Consider the following 26,528-nt stretch of genomic DNA (forward strand, 5'->3'; position numbering starts at 1 on the left):
CATTTCTTGTTTTTAAAATATCATCAGTCTTGAAGCAGCAGCTTCCACATTCATGTAGTTCTATGTGTAGATCACAGGAACATTAAACGTGCCTTTTGATACTCTGTTGCCTGACTCATCCAAAGAGCCCGTCCCTCCCAGAGCTGATGACCGGCTCCAGAGCACACTCTCCATACACAAGGGCTACAACCGAGACTCCAGTGCCGCCCCACACTGTGTTCTCACGTGCAGGGCCAGCACCCCTGCCCTATTCACAGGGCCTGGAATCGGAGCTCTCAGGCACTCCTACACCCACAGGCGGCTGATCCTACCTGCACCTCCCCTGCTTGATGCTCCTTTTTACCCAAAGTGCAGTCAGGGCTCCTCCTCCGCACCCTGCTTGCTTCATCTGCCTGCTGAGTGGCCCAGCGATTCCTGTGGGCCCTGGCTCGTGGGAACTGGGTGCAGCAGTCTTCTCAAAGGTGGCTCTGCTGGCCTCACTGTATGTGAATAAGGGTAAGAAAGGAATCTACACGTCAAAAGAGTCCACCCCTGGGCCCATGTCTTACCCGTGTCCCCTTAGCTCCCTCCAGTGACCGCCTGTGCCTTCTGGGTGGAGGCTGCCAGTGTTCTTCCCAGGTCCAGATCTGAGTGCAGGAGACCATCAGACCGGTGGCTCTGACACCCAGCCACAGGGGCTTCCCACGCCCAGTGCCCAAATGCTCTATTTAGTGCTCAAGAGATACCGATGCTAACATTGCCCAAGGTTTCTGCTTATGTCTAAAGAAAACATGACCTGGTAGCCAAAATGTGGTCCAGTTGACACCAAATGTCATGCTCAGATCAGAGGACAAGTGCAGCTGCTGCCCTGGCTAGCTGCTGGCTACTCAGCTGCTCTTGTGAGCTTCTGGAAGAACAGTGTGTGCGAAAGGAAGTAAACATCTGTGTAGCAGATCTGAGCACCCACATGCACACCTCCATGTACTCACAAGCATCCTGCTAGAAAAATCCCACTACACACACACTGTACGTTTTGTAAATCCCAATGTAAAGTGAAAATTACATGATTTTATTTATTAAGAAATAATTTGTTTTATATATGTGCAACACACTTTGATTGTAGTACAATAATTACTATAGTAATTATAATCCTGGCAATTACACTTTTTTGATAATGGAAAAATATATTTTAAAAAATCTATGTTGATAAATTTAAACCTTATATTTGTATATTTGAAACTATAAAGTAAACACATAAAGCATTGTTTTTCCCATAGTTTGCTTGTGGGTTTCACTGTCAAGAATACATGTGGAGGCGGTCACAGAATTTTAAGTTGTATTTTTAGTGATTTTTGCTAGGTAATAGATTACACTGACTCTGGAGCTTATAATTTCTGGCTGAGAAAAAAATATAAATAACATACACCTGTTATTTATATAAATATGCTAAATTAATGTAAAACTGTGAAATATATTAAGTATACAGTGAATCCATCTAGAGTAGCTTATTTACATGTGTACACGTGAAGCATCAGAACACATCTAGCCTTCCTCACACAAAAGAGAACATAGTAAGAAGCGAGATTCAGCACAGAGGACAGAGGTACTGCAACTCTTTAGCAGTTGTGCCCTGGGTAGGATCTAGTCTGCTTGCTTCCTGAGAACTCTGGAGCCCTAAGCTACTTCTGAGTAAGAAGGGTCGATGCATTAAACCTGAAAGTTTGCACACAGTCACTGGCTGACTCCAGAGTCCCCTTTTCTTCCCTTGACTCTAAAGCTCTCAGATTGCACGTGAGATCTGCAGTCAGAAAGACACTGTTTTTAAAAGAAACATTTATTATCATCGAAAAATAAAATTAAACTCACATTTGTCAAGTGAGTGTTCAGAAACACAATGAAATATAAATATGAGTAACTGGAGCCCAGGAGAAGGTTTAAATTTCTAAGATTTAACTCAGGCCTAGTGCTCAGTAAGAAAAAAGAACACGTGTGCCTTCTAGCAGATTTGCCAAAAATTATCTAAAATACATTTCTGGTAAGGAGTCATGGATTTTGAAATTATCATTTTTCTTATAAATTTATCCTGAATAGCCTATTTTACAAACTTGGAATCACTTTAAATGGAAACCAGAGAAGTAAATGAAGTTATTTTCTTAGAAACATAAACATGATGAAGGTACCATCGATCGGTATAAGAGATTAGCTGGCTCAGCAGGAAGCAGCAATTGAAAACAAATACATCCAATAGCTTTTACAGTAGGCACAACAATACTGTAAGACAGTGCAGGCGATTTTCTTAAAAAGAGCCCTTGTCAGAAAGAGAGCTCACAATTGCAGTCATGTGGATTTATAAACCGAACGGTTTTTCATGACTTGATTTTTATTCAGCCATCCTAAATGACACAATTGATTGCACTGACCATGAAGTTACATTGGTCAAACGATCTGATGGACAATGGCTCTCTTTTTATAGTTCTAGTCCTTTTTAGAAAAACATGCTTTCTTGCAGAGATGACATTGTTCCCACAAACCCGTGGCTCAGAAATGTCTCCTAACTGTGCAAAGCTACCCTTCCGCAGTTCATTTTTAGAATTTATTTTATATCCTGTGTCTATTGCAAAATGGAGTTTAGACAGTTATACTAAGATGCAGAAAATCCTAGTACAAACCAGCAAATAATACTAATGCTATCCACATTAATTTCAGAATTAAACAACTGTTTTGCTTCCAAACCTTGGAAGAATTCATATAATATTGTCTCTTTTTTGTGGTAGTGGGGTTGAACCCAGGACCTGTGCCCTGAGGGACCTTCCCATCCCTTTTGTTCTTTTTCTACTAGACAGGGTCTCCCCAAGTCTCTAAATTGCCCACGTTAGGCTCCAATTTGACATCTTCCTGCCTCAGTGTCCCAGGGTGTTGGAATTACAAGCCTGGGCACCATAACCAGTTTGAAAAATTTTAAAACAATTTTTGATACATTTAATCTTTTATGACTATGTCCTTCAGCCTGTGGTTTAAATATGATAGGCTTATTTCTGACTAGAAGGAGAAAACTTCTTGCTAACTGCTTTTACTGAATGAGAACAGAAACAAATGAGCCAGGGATATAACTCAGCAGCATAGTGCCTGCCTTGAAAGTGCGAGGTCATGAATTCGATTCCCAGTACAAAAAAAAAAAAAAAAAAAAGCAACTTAATTACCCTGTTGGTCTTTGAACATTTTTCCTTTGGGAATAATCCTTCTCCCCTATAGCATGGAAGACTTTTAGCCTCTAGACAGCCTATTCCTTACAGGAAGGAAGACTCTGAAGTAAGAAGCAAGCATGCATTCACGAGTTTGCTATGTATCACTTTTATTTCTTTACAGGCTGGCAAAAAGTGGAACTGTAAAGGCATGTGAGTTCCATGCTTTAAGCGTTTGTTATGTGTTAGATCCTGTACAACGGATTTAAATCCAAGTTCTGCCTGCGTCGTCCTCTGGATGGATCTCCTTCTCTTTCCGTGGTAAAGAAAAAGCTGCAAAAGCTCATTATGCCCACGCCTCTTGACCCAAACTGACCATTCAGAAACACAGGACCTCTCAGGCTGTTTCCTTTATTCTAAAGAAAAAGCTCACTTCAGCCAGCCTGGAGAGGGAAGAGGAATGCATTGGCATGCGAGGATCACTACTGATGATTAAAAACACTGAATAACATTGTTCTTTCACTTAAATAAAATAGCACAGAATTCCTTCTTAGTACTTGGTGATAATAGTCTTCCAATATTAATTGAGAAAAATCAGTAAAAATATACAATGCAGGTTGAATTTTACTAAAAGGACTAAATTTCACATAAAATTTTGTTAAACAAGCAATTTCAAATGCAAACTGAAAAACAAATTTGGACCAAATGGAGCAGGAACATTTGAACAACAATTTTATCATGATGCACTTCTTGAGCACTCACTCCAGTGGCACACCCTCTTGAAAAACTTCTTGAGAAAAATGTGGCTTCTGTGATTTGATAAATTAGGAAAAAATCACAAATGACTCTTTTTTACCCAAAGAACATTAACAGTTGGAATTCCCACAGTAATAGGTTCTTTTTTTTCCCCCTTAAGTGATAGGTTCTTTCCTCCTCCAACATCACAGGTATTCCAAATTTTTACTAAAAAAAATCTGAATTACAGAATGAAGATATGACTACAGTTGATAAAACTGCACTAGCAATGGAGCATAGTTCGGCTCATATTTGTTTAGTGGCCTGTGCTCAAGGTGCCATGCTTAAATAACCATTGTTGATCACCTTGTATTATGTTTTCACATTATCTATTATGTCCACCCTTTTGACTTGACCGATTCTGTTCTGTTATGTCACATTTGGTTTTACTCTCTTCCCAAAAAGTAATAAGAACCGTGGGAGCAATGAAACCCAAAATGTGTAATAGTCATTGTACAAAAGAGAGGAAAAGAAAGTGCTCTAAACTATATAACTGCATGTATATTTAAGTGTATAAGATAGAAAATGATATCACAGAGTTTTATTGGATCATTGAACAGAACTGTTTGCAGTATCATTGATGGAATGTCCACTTTACAAGCTTTAATTTTGTGACTTGAACAATTATTTCTAAGATGACAATATGTAATCCATTAACTAGTGATTTCCTACTGTTCATTTTTTTTTCTGCAAATCTGTATAACTTGTACCCTTTCTCTGCTTTTTTTTCTTTTCTCCTTAAATAAAATTTAAAAAAAAATAATCAAAATTCCAGAAATCCAATATAAGAACAGAATATTAAAAGCCATCAGAGATAAGAAACAGATCACTTACGAGGGAACACCCATCAGAATTACAGCAGACTTCTCAGCACAAACCATCAAATCACGAAGAGTGTGGGGGGAAATAATTCAAGCTTTGAAAGATAGTAACCTCCAGCCAAGATTGATATATCCTGCACAACTGTCCCTAGAAATTGATGGAAAAACAAGGTGCTTCCAGGATAAAGAGGAACTAGGGGAATTTGCAACCACCAATTCAACTCTGCAGAGAATACTGCAGAATATTCTAAAAAAGGAAAATACCAAGATTCCAGAAACAGTGGCAGAGAGGCCACAATGAATGGAGCAGAAAGGGAAATGAAGAGGACAAATTGACAACTAATGACAGAAAAAGAGCAACAGAAATGAAGCAGAGAAGGTTGGATGGTAGGAACAGCTATTTTGGAGAAAACGAGACATCATAATAGCTAGTGCTGATTTAGGATCATCTTGCTTTGAAGTCCCATCAAGCTTTTGTTCTTCTGTCTCCACTGGTCTTAACAGGTTGTATCTTATTGGATTTTATTATATGTGATAATATAAGCAAGAACTTTTATAGACAAGGAGATTATACAGAAACCATTGTTCATTTTCTGATAGTTGGTTCTAAATACCTTGTAATACTGTCATTCTCTTGAATGGTTTTACATTGTCTTGATATGTTTGGTGCTACAGTATACGAAGTTATACTCAAAGATATCAGGATATCTTGTGGTGAAACAGTATTTTGCTTAAATGGTTATGTTTTGACCTGCACTGTTTTGTTGTTATGCCCTCTTTTATCTCAATCTCCTTTTTTTAATTATTTACTTTTTTATTTTTATCTTTTTTTAAAATTTTATTTTGAAAGTATACAACAGAACAAGTCAGAATAAAGCCAACTAAGATCGTACAGTGAAATTGGTACAGAACTTCACAGCAGGTTACCGGGATAACAGTAACAGGTATCACAGTATATTTTGTTATCTTTATAATAGTTGTTCTTTCAATCACGTATATCAAAATGAGATGAAATATAGAACACTATAGAACTTATCAAAACAGAATATTGAATAGAGCAGTACCATTAATCAGAAAAGAGCAAAACAGTAATAAAAACATTTGCCTTCAAAGAGATGGTAGCAGGAAGTCCCCCTTATTTGCTATGGTCAACCTCCCCCGAGATGCTCAGATTTCTGGTTCCCATTTGCTAATGGGTGGGGGAGGGGTAGGAGAAGAAGGGGGATAGGAGAAGTGGGATATTTGACTCTAGGCCGTATAGCAGTAGGTTCACTATTGCTTTGTAGGGAGGCAGGATGGTCATTGGGTTTCGCAGCGTCCCAAGTTCCAACATGGTGCGGATCTCAGGAGCTGCTGCTGGTTCTCCCCCTGGAAGGGCTGCAGTCTGCCAGACCACCACCGGTTGCCAGGGAGGGGAGATGCTTGCTTGGCTTCCGAGAGTCCTAAGTTCCAACATGGTGTGGATCTCAGGAGACACTGTTCTATTTTTCTCTTTTTAACTAAGGAAAAATAAATAAAAAATAGCAGGATACATTATAGTAACCCACTTTGATTTCCTATTAACTTGATTTGAAACCCTGTATTGTTCTCACCATCTTGTTTTGACTGATTTTCCCTTATTCTGCTTTGCTTGATAGTACCAAGTTCAAAAGTATAGGCAACAACTGTGAAGACAATAAGATTCATTATGACCCCTGTTGTGGTTGACTATTATCTTCTTTTAAAGTCCTGTAATGTCTCCAATGCTTTGGTTTTATTCTTTACTGTTTTGTTCAATTTTATTATAACTGATGATATAGGCAATTCTTTTTAAGATAGCAAGAGGCATTATGGTAACCATTGTTGATCACCTTGTATTTTGTTTTTACATTATGTATTATGTCCATCCTTTTGATTTGACTGATTCTGTTCTGTTATGTCACATTTGGTTTTACTCTCTTCAAAAAAAAGTAATAAGAACTGTGGGAGTAATAAAACCCAAAATATGTAATTGTCATTGTACAAAAGAGAGGAAAAGAAAGTGCTCTAAAGGACATAACTGCATGTATATTTTAAGTGTATAAGATAGATAACTATATTACTGAGTTTTGTTGGATCATTGAACAAACTGTTTGCAGTCTCACTGTTTGAAAGTTCACTTTATATGCTTTAATTTTGTAACTTGAACAACTATTTCTAAAATAACAATATGTAATCTATTAACTAGTGATTTCCTACTGTTTATTTTTTCTGAAATTCTGCATAACTTGCACCCTTTTTCTTTTTTTTTTCTTCTTAAATAAAATTAAAATTAAAAAAAACCTGCATTTAATCTACTGCAATTTGTGGTATGTATTTTGATGCAGTTATCTCTAAAATGAAGGGGAACAAAAAAAAAGTAGCAACAAATGTAGCATCCAAAACTGAGATAGTTTTGTATGTCAGCAATACACATTGCAAGTACCACAGAAGAACAGTGACAGGGAAGAAAATGTTACGAGTTAAATAGGAGGAAAAGATTGAATCAAGGATATTTCACAAAATATTTAGGAATCAGTATGCCCTTTGTAGTTTACTCCTAGTCTTCACAGGAAAGCAAGTTTGCCCTCAAAAATTCATGCCACCAACTGTCTTTTTAGAATGAGAGGAAACATTTCACCTATAACACAGATGATCACATTCACATGGCAAAGATACTCAATAAGTATGTCAACCCACATTGTTTCTCTTCATATAGTATAAATCTTGTGCCTTTTAGTAAATAAAAAAGCCAACGAATACAATAGGGAAAGGATGTTTTCAACAGAAAGCAATGGAAAAATTGGGCAAATATATGAAAAGAGATAAATGAATAAATTTTTATCTTGTTATTTTACATCAATAACAAAAATTGTATAAAACTGCTACAATTCAATACAGAGGGATGAACCATTATAATCATAGCTTGTGTAAAGATTTCCTTAAAATGATATAAACACAAAGAATACATTATATTGATCATAACTACAAACTTTGGCTCTTAGAATATGCAAAAATGAAACAGGAAGCTATAAGCCTGGAAGATATATGCAATATATGCAAAATACATATCTGATAATGGACTTTTCTCCAGTACAGATGAAGAACTTTCAGGACTCAATATTACTATTAACTCAATTTAAAATGGGTAAATTATTTGAACAAACACTTTAACAAATAAGGTTCATCATGGAAATAAGCACATGAAGATTCCTCGCCTATTTAACCAACAGAGAAATGTCAAGTAAAACTCTAGTGGGATGACACAGCACAGCCCCAGAAGACCTGAAGTAGAAAAGCCCAACGACCTCAAGTGAGGGGAGGACCTGCAGGACCTGATGCTCCTGCCTCTGAGGGTACAAATTCAAAGCCCCAGGGTCACAGCTCGGAGATGTCTGACAGAGCTGAACATGCACTTAGCAAGGCACCCCAAATCCCACCTCTAGGAATGCACCCAAGAAGAGGAAAGCACACCTCCTCCCACACAGACCTGGACATGGAATTTCAAAACTATTTAATACATTATGGCAAGAAAGAGTAATTAGAAGTGACTGAATAATCAAATATAATAAAATATTCTTCAAAAATAAGAAGGAACACAGCACTGATTCATTCAATAACATGGTTGAATGTCAAAACCATCCTAACAGGAATCAGCTACAAAAGATGAATCTATTCATGCGAATTCTATAGGAGTCATCACTACTGTGACAGAAAACAGATCAATAGCTGTCAAAAGTGCAGGAGATGCAGCAGGGCACTGATCATTAACGGTCACAAGGGAATACTTCAAGGCAACAGGGAAGGTTTCCTGCCATGGGTGGGTGCTGGTTACAAGACTGAATAAGTCTGTCAAAATTCCTAAAACTGTATATTTAAAGTTAGCCAGTTTTGCAATTTATAAAGGCCTCAAAGAACTATAATAGCACATGCTTTTTGGCAGGGATTGGTGACAAATTATAAGTGAATTTAACTAGAATTATAGGCATATTCTTTCATCTTAAATATATGCACTTATGCTAACACATGCACAAGAGTAATACCAAGTTCTTTCAAAGACTGAGAATAAGATCACAAGTGCATTAGGCATCTTATTTTAGACAAACTGAAGGTCCTAATGGGAATTATGAGGTCATTGTAAGAATAAAAGTCAGCTGCAGGATTTGATCCCATTCGGGCACAGCGTTTGGCAGTGTAAGTCCAGAAGAAAGACAGTCTTCTTCTTCCTCTGGTCTTTTGTTGCTCATTAAGACTCATTGGTCTGGATTCTCCCAATCGCTCAACAGGGTTTCCCTCTTACTCCACTTGATTGCGCATTTAAGGCTGATTGCTTGTTGTACCCTACTGATTACTTCGTTTAAAGATTTTAATTGCATTGTCTTAAAAGTGAACGCCATACCATGTGTGATACGTAGTAATGAGGGCAAAACTAAAACACTGACTTACAGGTAAAAGAAATTTACATAATTCATTGAGAGTACCTGAATCACCAACATATTAGGAATGTACACATTGCTAATTGCAAAATTACATTCTTTCCACCATCACAAATTGAAGAGTCAGGGCGTGTAAGTCTCTGAACAAGCTGCTAAGTGGTCCGAGTCATGGAATGTGGTTGCATGTTTGTCAGACTCTCTGACTTTGTCTCTAGTGGTTGCCACTGGGTTATTGATGTTTATAGCAGCAAGACAGCATGAAGAGCACTGCCCTCTCATACAAGAAGCCAAGACAGGCCACACAACCCATCCCCCAAAACGCATTCATTCACAACATTCTACAATGTACATTCACAAAGCATTAATATTCACAGAAACATAAGAAAATATATTTCAAGAGTTATATGCACAGCTGGGCAGAAATCATGGATGAACCCATAGGTGATTCAATGGTAGGTTTTTGAAACCATGCTGAGATGGTCTTACGATTTGTTCCTTTTTGGTGTGCTAGATGCTCGTTCATTGTTTCTGCTAAGCCAGGAACTGGTTTCATTTATTTTTGGCTGGCAGGTAGAAGACGCATGTTGAATACAATCTGAGTTAATTTCCAGAGGTATTTGAAGAGCATTTGAAAAATTAATGGTGATCAGTATGCCCCAAAATTGGGTCACGTAGAGCAAGTCTCAGAAGACAGCTCTTTTGTCTTTTTGCAAGAGTTATTAGCAGTGAAAAACTAGGGAATTCAGGGAAAACAATGCCTCTGGACTGCGTCCAAAGATATGAGAAGGGTGGCCACACTATTCTGGAAGGCTTTCTCCGTCTCATCTCCTAATTATTCTTTAGTGAACCCTCGTTAATGCAGGTCTCCAGCAGGTCTACAAATCAGACATCTCCTATTATTCCTGTAGTAGCCAGCTTCGCCCCACTGAAACATAAAACTGAACACCCACATATTAAAGGAAGAGAGGTTTATCTTGCTCAGGGCTTCAGTCTATGATTGTTAGCTCTAAGGCAAGGATATCATAACAGAAGGACAAGGACTGGAAAAGTTACTCAGTTTATGGTGACAGGAAGCAAGGCAGGTGACCGAGGTGAAGGACCAGATGCCAGTGCCATCCCTGCATGACCCAGACGTGGCAGACACAACTAGAAGTGTGCGCTGCCATCCTCCAGCTGAACCCCAGTGCCAATCAAGTTGACACACTACCCCAAGACACACGGTGCCCTTTCACCAAATGTTTTCAACAATTTGCTTGACACCAGCTTCCTCCAAGAGAACAGGATGCCACAACATGACACAATGGTTGACCTGTACTAATGGATCAGATATTTCATGAAAGCTGTAATTGAGCTCCTGCAGATGAGAAAGTCCACCATGGGTAAGAGTGGCTATAAATACGTACATTAATAGAGAACAAAGCATTGACTGTTTAAATGATGGGTGTTCTACAGCATCAAACTTATTTTTCACACTTTTTGTTTGAATTTCAATAGCTGTTATTTAGATGAAAGAAGCAATTCAATAACTTTTTTACCATGCCAGAACAATGAGTAATTCCTAAAAAATAAGAGGTCTAATCAGGATAAGTTTTAGAAGTTCTCAATCTCATTTTAAAATATTTCTTATGCCAGAGTCAAACAACTAAAATCATAATATGCATTGCAGAGCACAACGTTCCCTGAACACTTGGTCTGTCTCAGCTTAGGTGCTAAGCATTTTACAAGCATCACATAACTCAGTCCTCAGAACATGAGAAGGCAGCAATACTGGAAAGGAAGAGACAACTGAGATTCAGGGAGTTTATGCACGCTGCTCAAGGCCACGCAGATAAATAGTACCTGACACAAAGTGAAGTGAGACCCTTAGCTCACTGGGTTTAAAGTCTGTGCTGACCAGCAGCTCTTGCTCTTCTAAGAGGCTGAAGTGAGACCCCACATTTAAAAATATGAATGAAATTTCATGCAATTCTAATAGGTGTACTTATATGCAAACAGGAGGAGGAGATTACTCATTAACAACATTGCTTTGTAATGTTAATCATCCACACTGCAGCATCCTCAGGATAAAGTAAGTCCAAACAGAAAACATAGTTATAAGTTTTGAAAGTACTCCAAAAAATGTAATCACTACCTCAAAAGTTCTCAGAAACTATCATACATCAGCCAGATTTTCATTTTTATCCATTATTTCAAAAGCTGAGACAAGACATGGAAGGAAAATGTTTTGGCAATCACAAGCACCCCAAAATACACTACACTAACTATGACCCGGTAAATTTGTGTCTGTGGGAAGTCGCTGGGATGCAGAGGAGAAGGTGCTGGTTAGGACCAGGGGTCCGCAGAGCTCTTTCTTCACCCTGTGTAGAGAAGTATTTGTCCAGTTATCTAGTCAGCAGAGCAAATGGAAACATGAAAGCCTTATCTCCATAACAAAGTTCCGTGCCAATATTTCTGAATAATGCACATCATATTTAGTTATACTCCTACTTCCTAACCCAGGAAAGTAGAAAAGGCATGCAAGAGTCAAAAATCAGGAAAAAAAGACAGATGATGCAACAGATTTGTGTGTGTGTGTGTGTGTGTGTGTGTGTGTGTGTGCGTGTGTGTGTGTGTTTGTGCATGTCTGACAAAGATCCTTCACTGCTGCTTCATGACTCAGCCCACCCAGCTCCGCTGCAGGCATCATTCTGAAATTCTCCGGTAACATCATGACAAAAATGATCCTGATTTTTGTTCAGAAGTCATACTTCTACTTCTAAAATCTGGGAATTGTGAACACTAGTAATAATCTTCAAATGAAAACTACCTTACGTGAGAGGAATCATAAAAAACTGGGTCAGAGCTACGCTCTACATAGTATTTCACTGTTTTGCAATTTTATCCACTTTACGGTAGGCACATATTATCCGTGTCTGAAGAGTAGTTCCATTTTTATTTTAAAATATCACTGGTCCCCATTAAACAGACTGTGACATCACATATTTTAATTTAATTATGAAAAATACAATGAATCAAAAGCAAAGATATATAATTTATTTTAAAAAATAGAAGTCAATATTTCTATTTTTTCTCTTAAATGCTTATTTGTTGGTTTCCGAGAAAAAGAGTTTTCATACAACTCTTTGTACTTGTTGCATTTTTCAGAGTTAAGTTATATTTATTGTTTTCTTAAAGTATCTTCCCACTCATCTCCGACCTTCAATTCAGGCCCATTCCTTAATACAAGTTAATCTTCATGGACTTAATATGTATTCTTTAAATTTGTTTTCACGTACTTTGCTACTTCTTTGCATACCCTGTGCCCTGCCAAGCTTGTTCTGTTTCCTAGTTTTTCACTCAGCACCGCACCTTTGAGTCCCTGTGTGTGCAGACAGGGAGTTCTAATGGCTGCTGTCTGCACCACTCTCCCGTTCTCCCTTCCGGGAGGAATCTCTGCTTTGCTTTCCAACCCTAGCAATGCTTTTGTGAGTCCCTGACCCACACACAGCCCTTCCTTGATAGCAGCAGTAGGATACAATGCACACTTGAGTGGACACTGGACAATGCACAACACACTGGGGACCTCATCCAGTTTATTCCGCTAGCTTCCTATGGGCTGGCCAGCACATGCTGTGTCAGTCTGTTTTTTAGCACCATGATGAAGTTCTTGAGGTAGGCTACTCTGTAAAGAGAAGAGGTTTATGCTGGCTCATCCTTTTAGAACCTGAAAAATCAGTAAAGCAGCACACAGGTTCTAATCCGGGCTTCTGCAGGTTGTACACGTAACGACTTAACCGAGCACAGTGACTCACACAATCCTAATCACCTGGAGGTCCCATCGCTAAACACTCAGGCTCAACTTGCATCCTCTTAATACCATTAACAAATGAGCTCGAGGGTTAAGTTCCACATGCACCCAAGAGGAACAAATGATATTCAAGTAAGACATAACCAGGATTGCAGGTGGGTTTCTGTTTCTCCCATTCTTGACACTACACACAACAACTAAGAAGGAAACTTGGTGATGCATGTGCTTTCCCTACACTTTTCCAAAGGTATGCTTTTCCTTTTTTACTTCATTTGTACTGTTTCCCAGTCTAGTCTAAGCACCAATCACTGGCAGGTTCATCCTCATGTCTTCCCCCAGCCCTCTATTCCATGCATCTCATACACTGTCCCTCACTAAACGGAAACATTAATATTGATGTAGACATAGATTATAAAATTTTTCCTTGGAGTATTTTCATTTGGGCAAAACAGTCTTGTTCAAAAAAGGGTTTTCTCTTCTAACGTTATCAAGACATTCTCCACTATGCCATTTGAGACAATTTATGGAATTCTGCTGTACTGTGAGTGTTTTCTCTCCTCACAAAAGTTCCCATGTTGGGAGCTTGGTCACCAGATTGGAGATATCCAGAGTCCTGGAATCCTTACAATGTGGAACCTAGGGGGAGATCCTGGGTCTGTTGGGCACAGGATGTCAACAGGGCTTAAGGGACTTCTCATGGGGAAGAGGAGAGGGCTCTCGCAAAGCCTTGACCTTGGCCCTAGCCAGCTTTCTGAGTTCTAGCTCAGTGATACTGGTGCCAGCTGCCACACACACTCCTGCCATCGTCATGTGATGCATCTAGATCTCATCCTACCAGAGCCAATGCTAGTGTCACGCCCTTGAACCTCCACAACCAAGCTAATGAACCTTATTTTACTCATAAACTGTCTGCTTTAAGTATTTTGTTATAGCAACAAGGAACTGACTAATGCAGATTGTCTCTCCCAGGGATGTCTTTAAAATATCAGAAGTTTTAGGTGATCATCCAACAGTCTACCAGATTTTCGTGCTATTACATCGCAGGGGTCATTGAATCCAGGTCACACACGTTTATTGGAATATTTCCTGATGGCAATGGTCTGCCTGTTTTTGCCTAATCAAGTATCACAGATTTAGTTATGATGAAAAATTTCTTATTATTTCATAAGAGGCTCTACAATTTAATTAAATATTGAAGATGAGATGCTTAGTTTTAAGCATTGTATTCTATACATATTTTATAACACCAAATAAAAGCCTTATGATATTGATAATATTCAGCTATATTAAAAGACATATTAAGTTACTACAAAGGCATCCAAGTAATATCATTACAAAAGGCTCTATTTACCATGTTTGTTCTGAAGAATGATCTTTAATTTTTAATATGGGGGAACATTTATAAGACTCAAAGTTGCTTTTTGAATATAACCTGATGCTGAGGCAGAGGATTCTTATTTCTAAAATAAAATGGATGGGCAGGATGATCTTGAAGGTATGCTGCAGCTCTAAAATTTTTATGAGGCTGTAAAAATCACTGAAACAGGAGTTTTAGGTGAAAAAAGGTAACTTCCTTGTCTATTTCTAGGAAAATTTCCTGGAAGGCAGGCTCATTTGTGCTTTCACCTTCACACCTAGCCACAAAATCATGGGCATCACCAAGGACCAGAGACATCCTTCAGTGCATAGTGAGATATTTAGCAGCAAACCTCCACTCCACCAGAGAACAATGAAATCCTCCATTAATGCCAAAACGCTTAGGACTGAAGACAAGCAACTTAGTAAAACGTGAGTTAAAAGGACTAAACAGATCTCATCAGGAAAGACATGGAATTCTAAAAATGATCACGTGTTTTTCAGTATACATGATTATTTTAGTAATGTTGTATGTTCTACCACTTAATTTTAGAGGAAATATATTGTAGTTTGCCAAAAATATGCAAGATTTTATTTAGAGCCAACTAAAGGTATTTATTTATTGCAAGTTAAAAATAGAGATATACTGCATACTTACAGAATTGCTCTAATAAAAACACAGCAACAAATGGGGTCTAGGATGCAGGGAACCCTTCAGTCCTGCCTGGTGGGAATATAAAATGATATGGACACTTTGACAGGAAGGTGAGCAGTATCTGGCTAAAGTGATTTGTTCCATTTTAAACACAGTTAAGCACACATCACTGTAAAATGAAGACTTGAACTCTTTCATGAAGATACACAGAAGAAGTATAACTGGGGCAGATGGAGTTGCTATTTTTACATTTTTAGGAATTTCCATACTGATTTCCATTGTATTTATACTGCTTTTCACTCCCCAAACAGTCATTAACAGATGAACAAAGAAAAATTTCTTGCACATGCATACAATGGAATAGTCCTCAGCCATAAAGAAGGATAAATTTGAGTCATTTGTTGGAAAATGAATAGACCTCAAGATTATAATAGTAGATGAAATAAATTAGACAAGAAAGTTAAGCTTGACACGACTTCTTCAGTACCAGAGACTCAAAATACAAGGCAAACAGCAACAATAAGAAACAGAGAGGTCAACTCCACAGAGATGTGAAGAGGATCTGAGGGACACGGCAGTCAGGGAGGAGGAACCGAGAGGCGGAAAGATCACCATGAGGTACCATGTGCATGCATCCACTTTCCAAGATGCATGTAGTTACTACATTTTTTCAAACATATACTAGTAAAAATGCCAAAGAGGTTAAACATAAAACTCTGCATACACAGAAATTACTCTTTTTGAATCTACTCCTCCAAAACATGAAAATTTATGTCTATGCAAAGTTACGGCTGCAGATCTTATAGAAGTGTTATTCCTAATAGCCTGAACTAGAAACATTACGAATGTCTACCAAGAGGTGACAGGTAAACATGGTGAGGAACAGTTTTACAGGGCAATGCTCCATAGCAATCAAAGGGAATGATCTGTTCCAGGACATGACCTGAGGACTCCCAGAAGCATCAGATAAGAAAAAGAAGCTAAGAAGAAGAAAACTACACATTAAGGGCTGACTCTCTAATGAAACATCCAGGAAGAGTAAAGTTATAGAGGAACAAGCACATCACAGTTCCGCAGAGATGTGGCCAGGAGAAGAGATTAACTGGGAAAGGGGGAAATATGCTAGAAAACTGGGAACTGAGGACTTCTGAACATCTTCTACTCACTGAAACAACCATGATTGGTAAGAATGTCTTTTATAAAATATTTAAAATCTCTAGAAACTTACTTAGAAGAATACAGTGAGTGCATAAACAACTTCTTTTCTCAAGGTACCAATTAAATCATGGCAAAAAAGGATCCTACAGCACACACACACCCACCTCCTTGCTCACCATGCAAGGAAGATCTACTCTGTGTAGCCGGGACGAGAAGACAGGGAGCCATCCCTGTCCACCTTCAGGTTACCAAAGAAAGCAAGCAACAAGCCCAGGCTAGGGTGCGGGGGAAGTCAGTCCCCAGAATTACTGCAGTACACTATCAAAGATGTCCAGTTTTCAACCAAAAAGTTGTGAGATGTAAAAGAAAAATGTCACTCATTCCGCACCAAAAATTGCAAAACAGAGACATTCGAAACTTCTGAAAGTGTACAGATTGCAGATTTAGCAAAGTTTTCCAAGTAACTGGTATAAATATGTTTCAAGAACTGAAGGAACCATGCTTACATAATTCAAGAAATGCAGGATGGCAATGACTCATCAAATATATGATGTTACTTAAGAAGTATAAATCATTAAAGAAAGGAATAAGTTGAAATTCTTAGGTAGAAAAGGACAATGGGTGAACTGAAAACCTCCCTAGATGATATCTTTATCATCTAGAAAGAAATATCCAGTGAAGTTGAAGACAGAGCAGTAGAGAATATACAATCTTGCAATCAAAGAGAAAAACATCATGAAGAAACTGAACAGAAAGAGGGAGGTAGGGGCACCGTTTGTCAGGATCATGAGAATATCAGAAAGGAGGAAAGAAGAGGAAAAAATTCAAATAAATTGTTATAAATTTGCCAAATTCAACAAGAAACTCACCTACCCATCCAAGCAGCTCCATAAACTTTAAGTATGACAACGGAGAGCCACAAGCAGGTATGTGTCAGTTAAAATTTTGAAAAGAGGAGAAAATAAGAAACATTAAAATAAACAAGGGAAAATTAGACCTTATTTATAAGGAAATACCACCAAAGTTAACAACTAATTTTTAACCGGAAGTAAAGAATGAAGAGCTAAGAAAAACATACCTACATCTAACGTAAACATACATAAAACAAAAGATCACAAAAGTGAAAAGAAAGTGACAATTCAGCAGTGGATGCTGGAGATTTAAATATCCATTAACATTTGAATAAACCTGCATTGGTGGAACAGAACTGAAAGCCATGCAATGGACCAGAACACTTATGGTGAATATAGGTATTGTTTACAATGCTGCTTTCTGATGGGGGCAGACTTTTTTTTAAGTTTCAGTCTGAATCTATGACTTGCTAATAATGTTAGGTCACTCAAAATAATGTCTTTCAGATTTAGGCTGTTTTCTAAACTTTCTTTATTTCCTAAAAGTCTTCATTTTTGGAATTAAATGAAAGTCTGATCATCCTTTAATGAGGACTCTATAGGAGGCTCGAGTGATTTTTGAATGGATAGGTGCATAGTCCATTTTCTTACACTTCATCTTTTTCCATAGGTACTGAGAAAGGGTAAAGGGGACAGGGAGGGAGAGGTATCCGTTATGGGGCTCATATTGAAAATGGGTGTTCTTATCATTAATTGTTCATAAACACAAGAAAAGTCCCATGATGTCCATGGAAAGATGGATACTGCCTTGTGCTGGTCATCAAAGCATCTGCAGATATTTGAGAAAAGTCTGGGTAAACTGATGGACCCAGAGAGCTAAGGAGGACTTAGTCCCAAGAAGCACTCGCTAGCACAGCCTTGTGAAATCTATTCCTGGTTTCCAGTCCACACCTAGTTTATAAAATCAGAAGTGTGCATCCAACTCACATAACTCTATGCTTCATGCCTTGGCTAGAAAGTCAGCCACCCCTACCTCAGCTAAGCTTTTTTTTTTTCGTAACTGTTTGGCTTTTGGCCACCATGAGATACATTTCTATATTCAAGGGATCATTCACTCGTTAGAAGAAAAAAAATCTTCCTTTATCTTGTTGGACATATTTTTTTAACCTTCTTCTTCAGCCTCAGTGGAGCAAGAGCAGGATGAGAAGCACACACACACAGGCCAGCAGCGGTCTCTGTTGGAAATGCCTGAACTTCGTAAGAATAAAGGATTCACACTTCAGGACCTTGGAGAGCAGCGCTCGGATTAAACACCTTGTGGATAACAGGCATAGAAAGAGAACCTATGTACAGCCTTCGGACGTTCTTCTCTGTCTCAGTTCCCTGCATTTGGTCTCCAGCTCCCCCACCCCCGCTTCTGTGGTACAGCAGAGTTCAAACCAGGAGTCTCTTGTAAAATAACTTAGGTTCTTCAGATATTGCTCTTTCTATTCAGTCTCACAGACCAGGAGAGCTGGATATTTTCCATTCCAAATACATAGCCATTCAGAACAAGATGAAATGTCCCAAAAAATGGGGACTGAAGAGAACATTCAAGGAAGAATTTTAGAGAATAATAATATGTTAGAAGATGATAGAAGAAAATGATCCTGGTTGAAAGAATAATCTTAGAAAAGAGGGAAAACAGGAAAAATGGAATAAGAAAATTTGAGGTGAAAAAATAGCATCCTATGGGTTCAGCCAACAAGATTCCACTCTCTCCAAACATCATTTTATTTATTTAGAAATATAAAGAGGCCAGTGCTTTTAGCATAATGGTGATCATGAACATTTACAGCAATTGGAATATCATAGTAGGTCAAAAGAGCAATATTCAAGAAGAAATTACAGGGAGAGATTTTATAGCAGTCTTTTAAAACACGTATAGGGATTTACAAAAAGAAAAATTAGAGGATTGCTTATGAAGCAAGATTTCAAACAGTATTGAACAAAAATATGTATGGAAGTGTGTTTAAACGTCTTTGGAAGGAGCAGGATAAGGATGATGGACAGATTGAATAGTGAGATTCTGAAGTCTGAAGGAAACCTCCTGTAAAGGTTGACACACTGTGTCAACTTAAGAACTGAGAAGTTTAGAAGCTTAAGTAAGTGACTCAGCATGGGGCCAGGGTCCTCACTTTGTGAACACCCCGAGCCTGTGCAAAGAGTAGGGCACCGAGATGGTGTGGGCAGGTGGCCTGCATGGAATATGAGAGAGGAACAGAGGCTTGCTCTCCCTCTTCCGTTCTTGTTGCTTTTTCTGTCTTGAAGTGTTGCCCCTCCACCATGTGCCATCCTGCCTCAGAGCCAGCTGAAACCTCCGCAGCCTGAACCTCCACAAACCTCCACAAACCAGGAGCCAAATAAACCTCTTTAATTTGGGTGTTGGGTATTTTGTCTCATCAACAAGCAGAAAGTAACCAAGACACCTGCTGGAACCAACAGACACATCAGGAAGATCCAAGGAAGGAGCACCTAGCGGAGGAGAAGGGAGTTTGTTTCAGAGGACATTAAAGAGACCAGGATAGTCTGGAAATTCACCGACCCAGTAGGGATCTTGTGGCTATGACATTTCTCTTGTTAAATTCAGTAGGTCTCCAAATTGCTCCATGTTCTTTTTCATATGCTTCTCAACCAGATCTCAATACTCAAGAAATTCAAATCTCATTTCTTCCCACGCCAGTGTATTATTGTACAGTACTGCATCAGTCCTTGGCATTCCCCACAGGGAAGAACATTTTCAAGTAGCAAGAGTAGTCCTCTTGCCTGGAAAACATCCTATCTGGGGGATCTGAAGCTGCTGAGACTCCTACCAGCAGATCAACGCCAATCTCTATGCTTTCTGCCAAATTCCTTCTGCATGGATTCTGGATCTCTTTTTCCATCTTCTTTGCATCATAAATTTAAACTCTTCTATTGATTTCCAGACCTGTAGAAATATGTTCAAATTCCTCATTTTCTAAAGCCCTGCCAGCAAGAAAGACTTAAGTCCACTACCCCTATTTATGACCTTACCATGACTTTTACAGATTCTAGATAAGATGAGAGGAATGTGAGAAAAATCTGCCCTGTGTAAGCACTGAAAAATGATCCTTTGGGACATTGCCTACTTAGCATGCATATTATGCTGATAGAAATTAAACTCATATGCATACTCACCCTGTTTGTGATTTGGATAGGGAACAAGTACTGCCAATTGCAAAGCTGCTCCTGCTCCGGGATAATCATACAGGTATCTGCTACGTGGAAATGGCTTTGTATTCCTCTTGCTTCCATTCCGGGATGAAACAGCTATTAACGGGGTAAGTAATGCTGTGAAGCAGTATGGTGCATTTTTAATGTAGATTTTTATGTAGATTTTAGCCATAACAGACTTCAGGTCCTCAGTAATTATGGATATAAAGCTTTCACTAGTAACAAAACACAAACCTGTGGTGGGGGAGGTTGTACACATGGATGAGATACACTAAGAGCAAGGCGGTTACGATTGCATACCATTTGGTAAGCATTCCTACCTCCTGATTTTTTCCAATCCTTCAATACAACTTTGGCAAACTTGCTCTATTGCCCTGCAAAAGAGAAAGCTGTTGATCAAAGACTATCAGGTCCAATGTGCAAGCCTGGAAGATGCTTCTGAAACATTATAAAGTGTGTCATCTTGGCAACCAGCTGAAGTGCAACCACTCAGAGCAGATCTATTTATCAGCACACACAGAGCAGAAGTTTAAGACCTGCACACTGATGCCGAATGGGGCATGAAGAAGAAGTAGTAGAGATCACATAAATATTAAGCAATGACCTTCCGTATGGAAGTTAGAGGCAATTCCTCATATGGGCTTTTATGCATTAAGAATTTATTTCTCAGGGTTCGTAGGGGCAGGCAGAATATAGCAGGAATAAATAATAATGGGATCTAGAAGACCATCAAGAAGCTACCACAAGAAAAAAGGAGCTACTATTTTAAGTAGATGGCTATTTCAGGGTAATATGACAGTCATTAAATTAGCAATTGATAAATCTTGTAAATAACATTAAAAGTAACACTTCAAAAATACAATTGCCTTAGAAAACGCTCACCTTAATGTTAGTGAATGCCTAAAAAATTAATAGAGAAAATCTGTGTCTTTGTAAATATACTGAGTTATTTCTAATGAACCATTTCAGTGGAACATGCAACCCACAGATACAGTTATGTGTGACCAAATCTCTTGCTAACAGGTACCTTGGGGAAATGAAAACAGATGCCCCTAACAGCTGAAAAGACAGACTTGGCTCCAGAAAAGAGCACTTGTAAAATATTTTCATCTCGTGAATATGCAAAATGATATTTTGTACTTAATTGCCTTCCAGTTACCACTACTGCAAAATTTCATATGCCCAAGTTATTTTTATTTGAGTTGCTTTTTTATTTGAGTTGAGAAGCAATCAAAATTGCTTCATATAAAATTACACCTTTTTAGCCTGAGTACAATCCCACTGAAAATTAGACTAAGCCACACACATACATACAAAATTCTGCTGTATTAGTATCTGGCTCGTTTTGAAAATTACGATGATGACTTTTATATATTATCAGTAACAAAATAAATTTTAAAAATTGCCCTTCAATCTATTCATCTAATAATAATATATAACATACAAATTTATATACAAACTATGTGATTGTTTCCTCAAGTCCATTTTAATCTTTTTATCCTCCATCAAATGCATTACAGAATTACTAAATCATGTTCTCATGAAATGGGAAAAGACCTTAGGAATCATTTCATCTGAGCCCCACCTTACAGACAAAAAAAGTGAAGAACAGAAAAGTGATATTAAATGACACAGGATCAACCTGCTTAAGAAAAGCAACACCTTATAACAAGTCACCAGAAAAATCTGATGCAAAAACTGTTCTCCCAAGTCTTTCATTTTAATATGAAAAGATAATAGCCCCTCTTTTTGTGTCACATGAATTAGTTTCAGATTTACTGAAGTTTTAAAGTGTTCTTAGAATTGTAGATTGGATCGCCAGATGAGGAGTAGCTTTCTCCTCTTACTGACTGCCCCTTTGGGGGCATCAGGGACCTCCCCCATACCTGATCACAGCACTTCCGTTGCATGAATCTATAACACATGTGACTACAGACTGAGTAACCCATCCCAGATGTGCTGAAGCTAGTAACAAGATTTTTGGGGTATTTTATCTATTTTTGACAATTTTTTGTTAATGGTATGCTATTATTTTTATATAAAAGTACCAGAAAGTTCATATTAATAGAACCATGGATAGGCCAGCAGCAGACTGCATAACTAAGGTCTTCTTATCACCTATGCAAGGGCCTGTGAATCCTCGGAGAGCTGTTTCTTTGTAGGACTGTGGGAGCCCTTCCTGTGTTATGAACATTTGCCCTGGAGAAAAGTCAGTAAGAGCCCATCAGATAGCACTGCTGCTCCCACAGAACCACAGACTCCTACACTCTGATCCCTTCCTAGTAACCCCAGATTTAACACAAGCCTCCCTCTTCCCTTTTTTGCCATGCTGAGGAACAAACACAGGCACTCATGCATGTTAAGAAAGTACTCTGCCACCGAGCTACAGCCTCAGCTGGGTTATTTCTTTATAAGAAAAATAAATCTACACTATCCATCAAAGTGAGCAGACTTCTGCTTGGGGCCATTCTGGATAGTAGCATTCACACACGAAACAAAAGTCTCCATTGCCTCGATATATACGAACAATTCTATGTAGGTCAAACAAACATAATGAAACCACTAAGAGACTAAATATGCACCTTACGAATCTAGAAGAAAAGGCCGCCACATGTACTATTTTATTAAAATTATCTAACTCTAGGATCTATTTTTGCTCAGAGTAGTAATCCAGAGGTTTTATAGTAAAATGTTTCATTTTTCTACATGGAAATGAAGCAAAATGAATAAAGTTTAAATTTCTCTCAGTAGCAACTTGATTTAGTTATTCTCAATGATAACCATTGCTTTAATGAAAGATAGTACTCCAAACCTGGCTTAACAATGAGCAGCTAGCGAGAACACCAGACAGAACCCTTATGAGGTATCAGCCCAAGAAGAATTATGCAGTGGAAAAGTTTTCACATATGAAAATCCAGGTGAGAAAAAAGAGGCTGTGCACTTGATGGATACTGAGATAAAGGACAAAGCTTAGGGCTAGAGATGAATTCTCCTAATCCAGAAATATTAGAAAAACACAAGCAATTCTCACATTATAGGACTGCTTTAACAATATAATGCTTTCTTTGGTTCTGTGTGTCATAGGGGTGAAATCATCTAACAAGCAACTCTTGGGAGCTATTGCACAAACAGAAGGAAAAAAAAAGTAATTCAGTGTCAGTGGTGAATTTATTATGCACATAAATTATATGGAGTCGCAGACTATCTCTTTCCATCCCTAATTACATTAAGGTTAGTGAAGGTTCACTAAATGAAGGGAATTGCCTTGGTGTGGACAGCTTTGTGAAACTGCGAACATTTTCTTAGCAACTAACAATTCCTCAGGGTTGTCATACAGACTGGGTTCCCATGTCAGGCATTTCATGCTGACATACAGTTATCTATAAATAGATGCAGTATTACACTCATGAGCAAAAGGCAATCACACAAAGCAACCTGTATGTGATTAATCATTACAATGACAGGATTAGCGCTGTCTGTGGATGGGTTCCAACTTGTGGGCTTCCTGTGCCCCACACCCAGCAACGTGAGGGTGACGGCAGCACCTCCCTCATCAGATGGATGTGGGGTGGGCTGTGAGACCTGTAAGAAAGAGAACACAGGGCCTCATAGCCTGGGAGAAACTTTTATTTAGTTAGGGTTTTGTTTTGTTTTGTTTTGATTTTTATGGCCACCTACCAACTAGATATCCTTTGGTCATTTTAGTCAACCAAAGTCATTCTCTTGGAATCATGAATCCAGTTGACTCTGCTCCATCCACAACATAACAAAGAAATAGTGAGTCTAGTCGATTCTGTTGACCAATTAGTGATAAATGCTGGGCCCACAGAGCCATGGAGTGTACCTTCAAAGTAGCTGAATTAGATGACTATGTTCAGTGTCTCGCTCCAAAAGTTCATCTGTTTACTAGGAAGCAAGCCCTGGATTCAAAGAGCTGAGAAGATTCTCTACAGATGGATGTGCATCTATTCAAGGTTTTTCTGGGAAGAGATAGGATATCCTCACTTCCTAGTGCTCCAAACAAAATTAACAAGAGGCTGTATTTTACAGCCTAGGGCCATCAGATACAGACTCATTGCAGTTTCCTCAGAGGTTCTGTTCTGACGAATGCAACGCAAGGGTTAAAAGAATATCCTAGCAACACTGCGATTTGAGGAACAAGATGAGCTACACTCCAATCCTAGCTTTGCTATGAGGATCAATTTCCCACTGGAAAAGATACTTAATCACTTTTGCAGCTATTTTCTTCACAGAAAAAAAGAGTAGAAAATGTTTTCCTTTTTTTTTCCTCACCTCAGTCACGAGGTAATTTACAGGATTCATTTCGGCAATATGAAACAATTTATATATTTTAAAATGATAAAGCTGTTCATTGATTCCATTGCATTCCCAGTAGTCTTTTCTTTATGGTGCATAACATAATAACCACTTTCTCCCAAAAGGTTAGGGTAATTGTTTGTTTTTCTAAGTGAATATTAAATTGTATGAGGTTGGCAGGTAAAATTAGTGAAATTGTTTATTAACAGTGAATAAAAATGACAGGACGTTTTGCAAACCATCTTTACCTCAGTTACTTATACTAAGGAGACATGACTTCACTGGAGAAAGAACAGCCTCTTAATAAAGGGTACTGAAGCCTGGACATCTGTCTGCAGAAGATTGCAACCTGACCCCCGTCTCTCGCTAGCAAAAAATAAATAAACCCAAAATGTATCAAAGACCTTAATATAAGACCCGAAACACTAAAACTACTAGAAGAAAACACAGGGGAAATACTTCAAGATATTGGTACAAGCAATGAAATTTTGGACAGGATTCCAAAAGCATAGGAAACAAAAATGAAAATTGACAGATGAGATTATACTGAATATAGAAGCTTCTGCAACAACAAAAGAAAACCAACAACAGAATGAAGAAACATCTTGCAGAATGAGAAAAAATATCTGCCAGCTACTTGTCTGTCAGAAGAGTAATAACATCTAGATAGATGAAGAATGTGAAAAACAAAAGCAAAACCTCACAACTAATCGACTTAAACATTGGACAAATGATCTACAGTAGGCACTTCTCAAAAGAAGAAAAGCTGTTTGCCTAGACATATTTGAAAAAATAAGTTCCATATTATTAACAATCAGGAAAATGCAAATCAAAACTACAGTGAGATAATGTTCACTCCAGGTACAATGGCTAGTATATAAAAAGTAACAAATGCTTGGGAGGAAGTAAAGAAAAATCTTTATACACCACAGGAGGAAATAAATATAGTGGGTCTATTATAAATATACAGAGGTTACTCAAAAAACTAAGATCATAACTACCATAAGACACAGCAATCCCACTTCTGCACATGTATTTAAGGAAATTAAAGTCAGTATGCACAACAGATACCTGCACACCCATCTTTACTGCAGCTCCAATCACAAAAACTAAGATAGGCAATCAATTTCACTTCCCATTAACATATGAAATGGATTTTTAAAAATATGGTACACATGTACAATGAGTATTATTCAGGCATAAAGAATGAAATCCAGTCCCTTTTAGTAAAATAGATGGAAACGGCAGATACTGCGTTAAACAAAACAAGTCAGACACAAAAATACAATTATCTCATATTCACGCTTTCCTGTAGAAACCAAAGAACCAAAAACAAAGTGTGCCTGAAATTAGAAGAAAGATCACTAGATGTTGAAAGTCTGAGGGTGGTGTCAAGAAGATTGACAGGATCAATCCATGACACATACGGGAAACATTACAGTGACACATCCATGACAATCCATAAGGAAACATCACAGTGGACCCCACTAACTTTCATAATGTCAGTCAATAAAGACACTGTAAATGTTATTAACTACCCAATACTCTCCAGTAGTCCGGACTATGTCATTCATGAAGACACACAAAGAACCCTGTTCTCCTACAGCTTAGATTCTAGCAGCAAGAGGCAGAAAATAATTACTGAAGAATCTCGTCATCAACCAGCATATCACACATCCCATCGGGGATGGATACCACGTCTCTGACAGACAGCAAGGATAGAAAAACCAGGCAACTTGAAGCAGGAGAATCAAAATATGTGTCACTGAGAAGGTATCACCGAGCAGAGAGTTAGAAGTGATGAGGCCAGCTGGTCACAGTGTGCCTGCGTGTTTAATCCGTGTCACAGACAAAAAGCTGTTGAACACTGAGTTTTTATTGGCTCACATGGTATCCAACTGCTAATGGTTACTGTGAAGTTTTAATCTAGCATCATATCATAAAACTTTCTTCTGTTCAG

The 26,528-nt window shown here is 38.3% G+C and overlaps 1 protein-coding gene across 5 annotated transcripts in view; it reads right to left on the bottom strand.

Moving 5' to 3' along the window:
- Ctnnd2 (catenin delta 2) overlaps positions 1-26,528 on the bottom strand; it is an 813,816-nt gene that overhangs the window by 562,555 nt on the left and 224,733 nt on the right. The window contains exon 1 of one of the 5 annotated variants that reach the window (XM_063257977.1): positions 312-455. The exons of the other annotated variants lie outside the window; for them this stretch is intronic. The gene's annotated coding sequence lies outside the window, so the exon portion shown is untranslated. Of the gene's footprint in view, positions 1-311; positions 456-26,528 lie in introns of those variants that run through there. 5 annotated transcript variants of the gene reach the window in all.

Source organism: Cavia porcellus, unplaced genomic scaffold, assembly GCF_034190915.1.
Source record: "Cavia porcellus strain 051 isolate PalLab524CR breed Dunkin Hartley unplaced genomic scaffold, mCavPor4.1 scaffold_11, whole genome shotgun sequence".
Taxonomy (NCBI): Eukaryota; Metazoa; Chordata; class Mammalia; order Rodentia; family Caviidae; genus Cavia; species Cavia porcellus.